At 39.0% G+C, this 10324-nt stretch overlaps 2 long non-coding RNA genes across 2 annotated transcripts; both read left to right on the plus strand.

The window, feature by feature from the left end:
• Positions 1–1019: 1019 nt before the first annotated feature.
• On the plus strand, positions 1020–1640 carry LOC134023905 (uncharacterized). The gene is made up of 3 exons (XR_009930808.1): positions 1020–1165; positions 1318–1408; positions 1509–1640. It is a non-coding gene; the product is annotated as an uncharacterized LOC134023905 (long non-coding RNA).
• A 6022-nt stretch (positions 1641–7662) lies between these two features.
• LOC134023907 (uncharacterized) lies at positions 7663–8293 on the plus strand. The gene is made up of 3 exons (XR_009930810.1): positions 7663–7818; positions 7971–8061; positions 8162–8293. It is a non-coding gene; the product is annotated as an uncharacterized LOC134023907 (long non-coding RNA).
• The last annotated feature ends 2031 nt before the right edge of the window (positions 8294–10324 follow it).

Below are 10324 nucleotides of genomic sequence, written 5' to 3' on the forward strand. Positions count from 1 at the left end.
TCTTCACCACGACGGACCGATGCAGGGACCGCATCACTGCGGACGCCGCACCGATCCGCCTGTCGATCTCGCGCTCCATCCTTCCCTATACAAATAAAGTGTATTATTATTATGTATTTCTTAATAAAGGAAACAAGAACCAGCATCAAAAACTCTGTATGTCCTATCACACTCATAGGAAAGGTAAAATCAAAACAATGCAAATTTCGTGATATAGGCTGAATTAAGTTTTTAATTAAAGATACTTTACAGAAATTGCTCTTCAAGCCCTGCCCCACTATGATGATTGGCAATATCTCATATGTTTGAATTACAGTCTTGTATTCGAATGTCTGTACTGTGGCATCTTGAAGGAGGGAATGAAGGGGCTTTCATTCATGGTTTCAAACTAGATTTCTGTTAAGGATTCATTGTCAGGTCTTCCTTTTAGGTATTGTAAGCGCTATTGATTTTAAGGCACAATTTTATAAGACAGCCTTTGTTAAACTGATTCCTCTTTGAACCCCACCAACGTTACTCCAGGAAATGGAGTGGATATAAGTTCTCAAAACTAATCTAACATTTACATTTATGCATTTAGTAGACGCTTTTATCCAAAGCGACTTCCAAGAGAGAGCTTTACAAAAGTGCATAGGTCACTGATCATAACAACGTGATAGCCCCGAACATTGCGAGCAGCCAAAACATGAAGCAAACATTGTGAAAACCAAATAAGTGCCAAAGGGAAGAACCATAAGAGCATGCAGTTAAACAAGTTACAATTAAACAACATGAAACTCAAAAGTGCAAGTGTACCTGTAGAAAAACAATCAACAGTAAAAAACAGAACATTCTCTGAATAATAATACAATCGTTGACATATTATTTTTCTGGGAGATTCTCAGGTGAAAGGAATTAGTCAGCTGACCCTGAGCTGTGTTGGAAGTTGTGTTTGCTTTGTCTTAGTTGTCTGACAAATCCTGTAAAATCCAAGATGAGGTAACGTGTGTTGCAACAACCTGAATGCGATGGCAGCAGAGTTCATCATGTATAAAAGCAGGTGCAACCAGGCCACAGTCAGCCGTTTTCCTCAATTCTCACTGGATAGCATCAACACCCCAAAGAGAAGCCATGAAGCCAATGATCGTGCTGTACGTTGTGCTGATGATCATTGCACTGGCGTGCAGTAAGTACTGTTTAACTTTACTGTCACTTCATCTACCTCTGTGTTTCCTGTTGGATAAATCATCTTTGCTTATATAAACTGTAGTGTATACATCAGTTGTTTGCTGTTTTCTACTGCCATTGAATAGCAACTGTACTGTTCACTCGTTCCAGATGCTTATGCTGCATGTGAGAATGGAAGATGTGCCAAGAAATGTAGTCGTAATGAATATAAAGACAATTCATACTGTGGGGGTGGAAATATGTAAGTATAAATCTATAGACTGGTTTTCATCCATAGACATCGTTGGTCCTTTTACTGTGTGCATGTGACTTGTGGCATGATATTATATTTCTTTTGTCAGATGCTGTGTTGAAAGAGGCTCGTGAAGAACATCCGTGAAGGAAGACGTGGATCAAGCAACATGCATTATTGTTTTTTTTCCTTCTTTCATGATTTGCGTTTACGCCAGTTTGAATAAAATCAAATATCACAACTATAAGTATCTGTGAATTCATTTATTTATTTAGAAATACACAAGGGTTTTACAGAAATTACTTGAATGTGCTTATTCTATTGTCCAGGGACCTTGACATCATACAAGGAAACGCACGTTACAAAAGGCACATATAGCGTGGATAGGAGATGAAAATAAGGAAGATAACAAATAGATGGCTCTTTTCATGACAAATGTATTAACTTCACAGTGCACATAAACTGTGATAGGACTTCCAAACACATAAAAAATAGGTTAAGGCTACAAGGCTTAAAACAGCAACTCATCAGCTGATTATATTTTCCATGTGTACAGAAATACATGCAGCAGTCAAACCATTTATTCACTGTTGCAGCTACAAATGATCCCAAAAGTAAAATGTCACAAAATGATATTTATGAATCTGTTAGGCTAAGACTTTAGCATCAGTTTGTACCCTCCTGACCTGTGGTGTCCTAAGACTTAATTTGGGAGGCTTCTTGAGCTCGCCAATGCTAAATTCATTTCTTCTTCAATCTAAACTACACTAGTGTATGCTGTTGGACACTTTAATGTGAGAAAAAGAGAATGACAGATGTTGTGATGCAAATTCATTTTATTTACGATTCACGTATATATTCAGTTCTTTCTTTACGATATATATTCAGTTGATCACCTGATTATGTTAGGTCTATATGGCTATGCTGGCTGTTTATACATAATGCCTCAATTTCTCATGGTTGTTAAAATTCTATTTTTTTCAAATGTCCTGCAAGTCACTTTGGATTTGACAAATACTTTCAACTTAACCTCAACTTAAACTGTCGTTGGCAACATTTTGTTATTGTTTTCAGCACATCCAACGATAAATTATGTGAAATTCGGTTCTGTTTCTCCACAATTTCTCATGACGGTATTGATAACATAACTGTTTGATTGGTCAGTTGTTTTGTAATATCCTTAAATAGATTGGGTACTAAGTAATGGCCTTTTTCAAGCAATTCTTTATAGTGATGTAATCTCCACAACTCATGATGAACAAAACAGAGTTTAGATAGAGTTCAGGGAATTGTTAGTCAAGCAGTTTTTGGCAATTTATGAGACCAAAACTAAATTGAGAAGTGTCAGGATACTGCAAGTCAGAGGAGGACTTATTCATTCTGCCCTAAATGTTTCACAAAAACCTAAATATTATACGATTAAGTTTTTCAGGAAGAATTAACGTTTTAAAGCCCAGTCATCCTTTTTAAAGCTAAATGATGATAAAACAGGTACTTTTGGTTGGACCAATATCAAACAGAGAAACCGTTCTGAATTCGTAATCTTGGGAACCTGGCTGTCACAGCCTCTGCTAGACGCTCCTCTGTTCCTGCTCCAGTCCCTGCAGCAACTCCAGTCCGGGTTCCTGCTCTGGCACCATATGCTACTCCAGTCCGTTCATCCTCCCCTGGGTTTAGTATTTCCTTCACACCTTAGTTTCCCCTCCATGTTTAGTGTATTAATTGAGTTGAGTTTTCACCTGTAGCCAATGTATTAATTGAGTTGAGTTCTCACCTGTAGCCAATGTATTAAGTGAGTTTAGTTCTCACCTGTAGCCAGTGTATTAATTGAGTTTAGTTCTCACCTGTAGCCAGTGTATTAATTGAGTTTAGTTCTCACCTGTAGCCAATGTATTAATTGAGTTGAGTTTTCACCTGTAGCCAATGTATTAATTGAGTTCCTATGTAAGCCTTTGACTTTTCCTTTGTCTTTGTGTGTGATTGTTTGTGATCAGCAAGACGTACTGTTTACTCCAGTCCTGAGAACTTTGCCTTGTATGTCTATCGTGGCACTTTGATTTATCTTGTGCTGGGTACACACTTAAAATATTTGTTTAATCTTTTAAGATTTTCAAAATGTGAGAGACCTCAAACATGAGGACCAAAAAATCAGAGACTTAACCGTTTTGCTCCCCACACACATCAGGATTTCTGATCGTAAATATGTTGAATATTTACGATTCGTGATTGCGGCGGCTCCGACGTTCTTCCGAGCAGGTTCGGTCACTCTTAACACACCTCACACCAAGGGAACATCTGATAAAATAATCTGTAGAACCATCAAGATAATCGGGACATTACCTAGGATTGTCGGAAGGGGGGAAATCGGCCCGATTATCCTGTGGTGTGTCCCCAGCATAAGTAAAACACGCCTTGAGCGTTTGCATCCTATTTCTTGTTTCAAGTCTCCAGTTTGTGACACTGGCACACCAGGTCAAATCAAAACAAGCCTCGGTGCCATCTTAGATACAGAGTTAAACTTCATGCCCCATATTGGTAAAGTTACCCAGACGGCTTTCTTCCACTTGCAAAACATTGCCACGGTGCAGCCTTTTTTAAAGACACTAATCCATGCCTTTATCACTAGTAAGTTACTACTACTGCAAAGCACTTTTTACTGGTCTCCCAAAAAAGTATATAAAGAAACTGGAACTCATACAGAACACTCTCCCACTTCACCTGCCTGTGAAAGCTGTCAGTATTGCCCAAGGACTGTTCTGTATGACTGTAAAAATAAAGTATGTTTCAAGTATTTGGAAAATGTATTCCTACTTTGTATTCCTACACAGTATTTACAGTATTTTACTATTTGTTTGGCAGAACTGAAAGATTACCAACACAAGGTGGTCAGGAACGTCTTCTGTCTCCTGAACAGGAAACTGAAATCATGAACATGGTCCTAGAAAATAACGCCATAACATTACGGCAAATTCAAAGAAAACTAATACAGTAATAATGTAACTGTATACACTATACAGTAAATTATTCTGTTGTTTTGTATGTAGACCACTGTATGTGCAACTTTGTGTTGGTTGGGATGTACACTGTGTACATTGTTTTTCTGGGAAAAATACGTAAAATATATTTGTTACCGTGTATTTCTGTGTTCTGAGTATAAAAACATTTTACAACACACTTATGTCTGTACTGTCTGTAGTAAGTGTAACACTGAACAAAAAAAGGCCTAACTCACTATGATGAATGAAGAAGAAGTGTTTTCCATTCATCATAGTGTTTTACATTGAGCACATCAGTGTTCAAATGGTTCTTATAAATGTCTATTCATATGATGGTTTGTGTTTGTCATTTGAAAACAAAATACCATTTTGAGATTAAATAACATTGTTTTGAATGTTAAGTTTAATTTTGCAGGAGAAGTGAGGGGTTTTGCCCATTGTGTGTGTGTGTTTTTTGATTTGTGTGTAGAGTTCTGAGAGTATGAGGTATGCATTCAGAAAATGTGTGTAACCAATCGAGAAAAACTCATATAATTTATGTTTTGGTTTTATTACATTTACATTAACATTTAGTCATTTAGCAGACGTTCTTATCCAGAGCGACTTACAGTAAGTACAGGGACATTCCCCCCGAAGCAAGTAGGGTGAAGTGCCTTGCCCAAGGACACGTCATTTGGCACGGCTGGGAATCGAACCAACAACCTTCTGATTAATTGCATGACTCTAACCGCTCAGCCATCTGACCCCCTGGTTCTTTACTTCAAATGTAAAGCACTTTATGCTTTCTTTTCTTCTGTTGCTGCTGGATTTATTCCTACAGTCTTGTTTTACTTCAAATTTGTATACATTTGTTCCTCATTTCTCAGTTATTCTCGTACCTTTTTGGCTGATTGTATTTCAGTCAAGACAATCACGTATTAGATTTGAGCATTTATTGTTACATGACATGGACATGTAGATTTGACTTTGGCGGAGTGGATGATCTAAGGGAAGCACTCCCCGCCTCCTCGATGCGACACATACATACATGACATATGAGGCAGGGAGCAATAAAGATATAATCCCCCTGAAGGATAGAACAGACAGACAGCATGGGGATGGTGGAGGGCGGCAGCAGCACTGATCATACAACAACCGGGGTGAGTGTGTGCGTATCCGCGCGTCTTTTAACCCGTTAAGGAGTAGCGTCACACATATGTGATTCTGAACATTCCAACCGACTATTTTCCGATAGACAAAAACTATATGACAAATGCTATAGTATGGCTTCAAAATTTACAATTAGGAGGCTAACAAGTAACACTAGCAGGTAGTAGCATTGCTACGAGTATTATGCTAGGTTGCTAGGTAACGGAAGCTAACTAAAACTAGCTAGCTTCCGTTTTGGAAAAATAACTCACTCCTTAAAAGGTTAATGACGCCTTATCGGACATGGCCCAATGGGTGTGCGCCGCTGCGTGGGTGTAGTGGTGGGCGGAGGAACGGAAGGTGGAGTAAAGAGGCCTTACGTCCCCGACAAAGGATGACGCGTGCTGCCCGATTGCCCTGCCTGAACTAGCTGCGCTTATGTTTTGTTCTGTTTCTTCTATGTTTATTTATGTTTCTGGCACTTATTTCTGTTACAATTTTTCATCTATTCTTCTTTCTGTTTTTTCTGTATTTATTTCAGTTTCTTTCATTTATTTCTGTTTAAATTTTTCATCTATTCTTGTTTTAAATCCTCCAAATGTAAAGCACTTTGAGCTGCATTCTGTGTATGAAAGGTGCTATACAAATATCCATCCATCCATCATCTGCCGCTTTTCCGGGGGTCGGGTCGCGGGGGCAGCAACCTAAGCAGGGAGGCCCAGACTTCCCTCTCCCCGGCCACTTCCACCAGCTCTTCCTGGGGGACCCTGAGGCGTTCTCAGGCCAGCGTGTCCTGGGTCTACCCCGGGGTCTCTTCCGAGTGGGACGTGCCCAGAACACCTCACCAGGGAGGCATCAAGGAGGCATCCTTACCAGATGCCCGAACCACCTCAACTGGCCCCTCTCGACGCGGAGGAGCAGCGGTTCTACTCTGAGCCCCTCCCGGATGACCGAGCTTCTCACCCTATCTCTAAGGGAGAGCCCGGACACCCTGCGGAGAAAACTCATTTTGGCCGCTTGTATTCGCGATCTCGTTCTTTCGGTCACTACCCACAGTTCGTGACCATAGGTGATGGTAGGAACATAGATCGACTGGTAAATAGAGAGCTTCGCCTTTAAACTCAGCTCCTTCTTCACCACGACGGACCGATGCAGGGACCGCATCACTGCGGACGCCGCACCGATCCGCCTGTCGATCTCGCGCTCCATCCTTCCCTATACAAATAAAGTGTATTATTATTATGTATTTCTTAATAAAGGAAACAAGAACCAGCATCAAAAACTCTGTATGTCCTATCACACTCATAGGAAAGGTAAAATCAAAACAATGCAAATTTCGTGATATAGGCTGAATTAAGTTTTTAATTAAAGATACTTTACAGAAATTGCTCTTCAAGCCCTGCCCCACTATGATGATTGGCAATATCTCATATGTTTGAATTACAGTCTTGTATTCGAATGTCTGTACTGTGGCATCTTGAAGGAGGGAATGAAGGGGCTTTCATTCATGGTTTCAAACTAGATTTCTGTTAAGGATTCATTGTCAGGTCTTCCTTTTAGGTATTGTAAGCGCTATTGATTTTAAGGCACAATTTTATAAGACAGCCTTTGTTAAACTGATTCCTCTTTGAACCCCACCAACGTTACTCCAGGAAATGGAGTGGATATAAGTTCTCAAAACTAATCTAACATTTACATTTATGCATTTAGTAGACGCTTTTATCCAAAGCGACTTCCAAGAGAGAGCTTTACAAAAGTGCATAGGTCACTGATCATAACAACGTGATAGCCCCGAACATTGCGAGCAGCCAAAACATGAAGCAAACATTGTGAAAACCAAATAAGTGCCAAAGGGAAGAACCATAAGAGCATGCAGTTAAACAAGTTACAATTAAACAACATGAAACTCAAAAGTGCAAGTGTACCTGTAGAAAAACAATCAACAGTAAAAAACAGAACATTCTCTGAATAATAATACAATCGTTGACATATTATTTTTCTGGGAGATTCTCAGGTGAAAGGAATTAGTCAGCTGACCCTGAGCTGTGTTGGAAGTTGTGTTTGCTTTGTCTTAGTTGTCTGACAAATCCTGTAAAATCCAAGATGAGGTAACGTGTGTTGCAACAACCTGAATGCGATGGCAGCAGAGTTCATCATGTATAAAAGCAGGTGCAACCAGGCCACAGTCAGACGTTTTCCTCAATTCTCACTGGATAGCATCAACACCCCAAAGAGAAGCCATGAAGCCAATGATCGTGCTGTACGTTGTGCTGATGATCATTGCACTGGCGTGCAGTAAGTACTGTTTAACTTTACTGTCACTTCATCTACCTCTGTGTTTCCTGTTGGATAAATCATCTTTGCTTATATAAACTGTAGTGTATACATCAGTTGTTTGCTGTTTTCTACTGCCATTGAATAGCAACTGTACTGTTCACTCGTTCCAGATGCTTATGCTGCATGTGAGAATGGAAGATGTGCCAAGAAATGTAGTCGTAATGAATATAAAGACAATTCATACTGTGGGGGTGGAAATATGTAAGTATAAATCTATAGACTGGTTTTCATCCATAGACATCGTTGGTCCTTTTACTGTGTGCATGTGACTTGTGGCATGATATTATATTTCTTTTGTCAGATGCTGTGTTGAAAGAGGCTCGTGAAGAACATCCGTGAAGGAAGACGTGGATCAAGCAACATGCATTATTGTTTTTTTTCCTTCTTTCATGATTTGCGTTTACGCCAGTTTGAATAAAATCAAATATCACAACTATAAGTATCTGTGAATTCATTTATTTATTTAGAAATACACAAGGGTTTTACAGAAATTACTTGAATGTGCTTATTCTATTGTCCAGGGACCTTGACATCATACAAGGAAACGCACGTTACAAAAGGCACATATAGCGTGGATAGGAGATGAAAATAAGGAAGATAACAAATAGATGGCTCTTTTCATGACAAATGTATTAACTTCACAGTGCACATAAACTGCGATAGGACTTCCAAACACATAAAAAATAGGTTAAGGCTACAAGGCTTAAAACAGCAACTCATCAGCTGATTATATTTTCCATGTGTACAGAAATACATGCAGCAGTCAAACCATTTATTCACTGTTGCAGCTACAAATGATCCCAAAAGTAAAATGTCACAAAATGATATTTATGAATCTGTTAGGCTAAGACTTTAGCATCAGTTTGTACCCTCCTGACCTGTGGTGTCCTAAGACTTAATTTGGGAGGCTTCTTGAGCTCGCCAATGCTAAATTCATTTCTTCTTCAATCTAAACTACACTAGTGTATGCTGTTGGACACTTTAATGTGAGAAAAAGAGAATGACAGATGTTGTGATGCAAATTCATTTTATTTACGATTCACGTATATATTCAGTTCTTTCTTTACGATATATATTCAGTTGATCACCTGATTATGTTAGGTCTATATGGCTATGCTGGCTGTTTATACATAATGCCTCAATTTCTCATGGTTGTTAAAATTCAATTTTTTTCAAATGTCCTGCAAGTCACTTTGGATTTGACAAATACTTTCAACTTAACCTCAACTTAAACTGTCGTTGGCAACATTTTGTTATTGTTTTCAGCACATCCAACGATAAATTATGTGAAATTCGGTTCTGTTTCTCCACAATTTCTCATGACAGTATTGATAACATAAACATCTGATTGGTCAGTTGTTTTGTAATATCCTTAATTGGGTACTAAGTAATGGCCTTTTTCAAGCAATTCTTTATAGTGATGTAATCTCCACAACTCATGATGAACAAAACAGAGTTTAGATAGAGTTCAGGGAATTGTTAGTCAAGCAGTTTTTGGCAATTTATGAGACCAAAACTAAATTGAGAAGTGTCAGGATACTGCAAGTCAGAGGAGGACTTATTCATTCTGCCCTAAATGTTTCACAAAAACCTAAATATTATACTATTAAGTTTTTCAGGAAGAATTAACGTTTTAAAGCCCAGTCATCCTTTTTAAAGCTAAATGATGATAAAACAGGTACTTTTGGTTGGACCAATATCAAACAGAGAAACCGTTCTGAATTCGTAATCTTGGGAACCTGGCTGTCACAGCCTCTGCTAGACGCTCCTCTGTTCCTGCTCCAGTCCCTGCAGCAACTCCAGTCCGGGTTCCTGCTCTGGCACCATATGCTACTCCAGTCCGTTCATCCTCCCCTGGGTTTAGTATTTCCTTCACACCTTAGTTTCCCCTCCATGTTTAGTGTATTAATTGAGTTTAGTTCTCACCTGTAGCCAATGTATTAATTGAGTTGAGTTCTCACCTGTAGCCAATGTATTAATTGAGTTTAGTTCTCACCTGTAGCCAGTGTATTAATTGAGTTTAGTTCTCACCTGTAGCCAGTGTATTAATTGAGTTTAGTTCTCACCTGTAGCCAATGTATTAATTGAGTTGAGTTTTCACCTGTAGCCAATGTATTAATTGAGTTCCTATGTAAGCCTTTGACTTTTCCTTTGTGTGTGATTGTTTGTGATCAGCAAGACGTACTGTTTACTCCAGTCCTGAGAACTTTGCCTTGTATGTCTATCGTGGCACTTTGATTTATCTTGTGCTGGGTACACACTTAAAATATTTTTTTAATCTTTTAAGATTTTCAAAATGTGAGAGACCTCAAACATGAGGACCAAAAAATCAGAGACTTAACCGTTTTGCTCCCCACACACATCAGGATTTCTGATCGTAAATATGTTGAATATTTACGATTCGTGATTGCGGCGGCTCCGACGTTCTTCCGAGCAGGTTCGGTCACTCTTAACACACCTCACA

Source organism: Osmerus eperlanus, chromosome 7, assembly GCF_963692335.1.
Source record: "Osmerus eperlanus chromosome 7, fOsmEpe2.1, whole genome shotgun sequence".
Taxonomy (NCBI): domain Eukaryota; kingdom Metazoa; phylum Chordata; class Actinopteri; order Osmeriformes; family Osmeridae; genus Osmerus; species Osmerus eperlanus.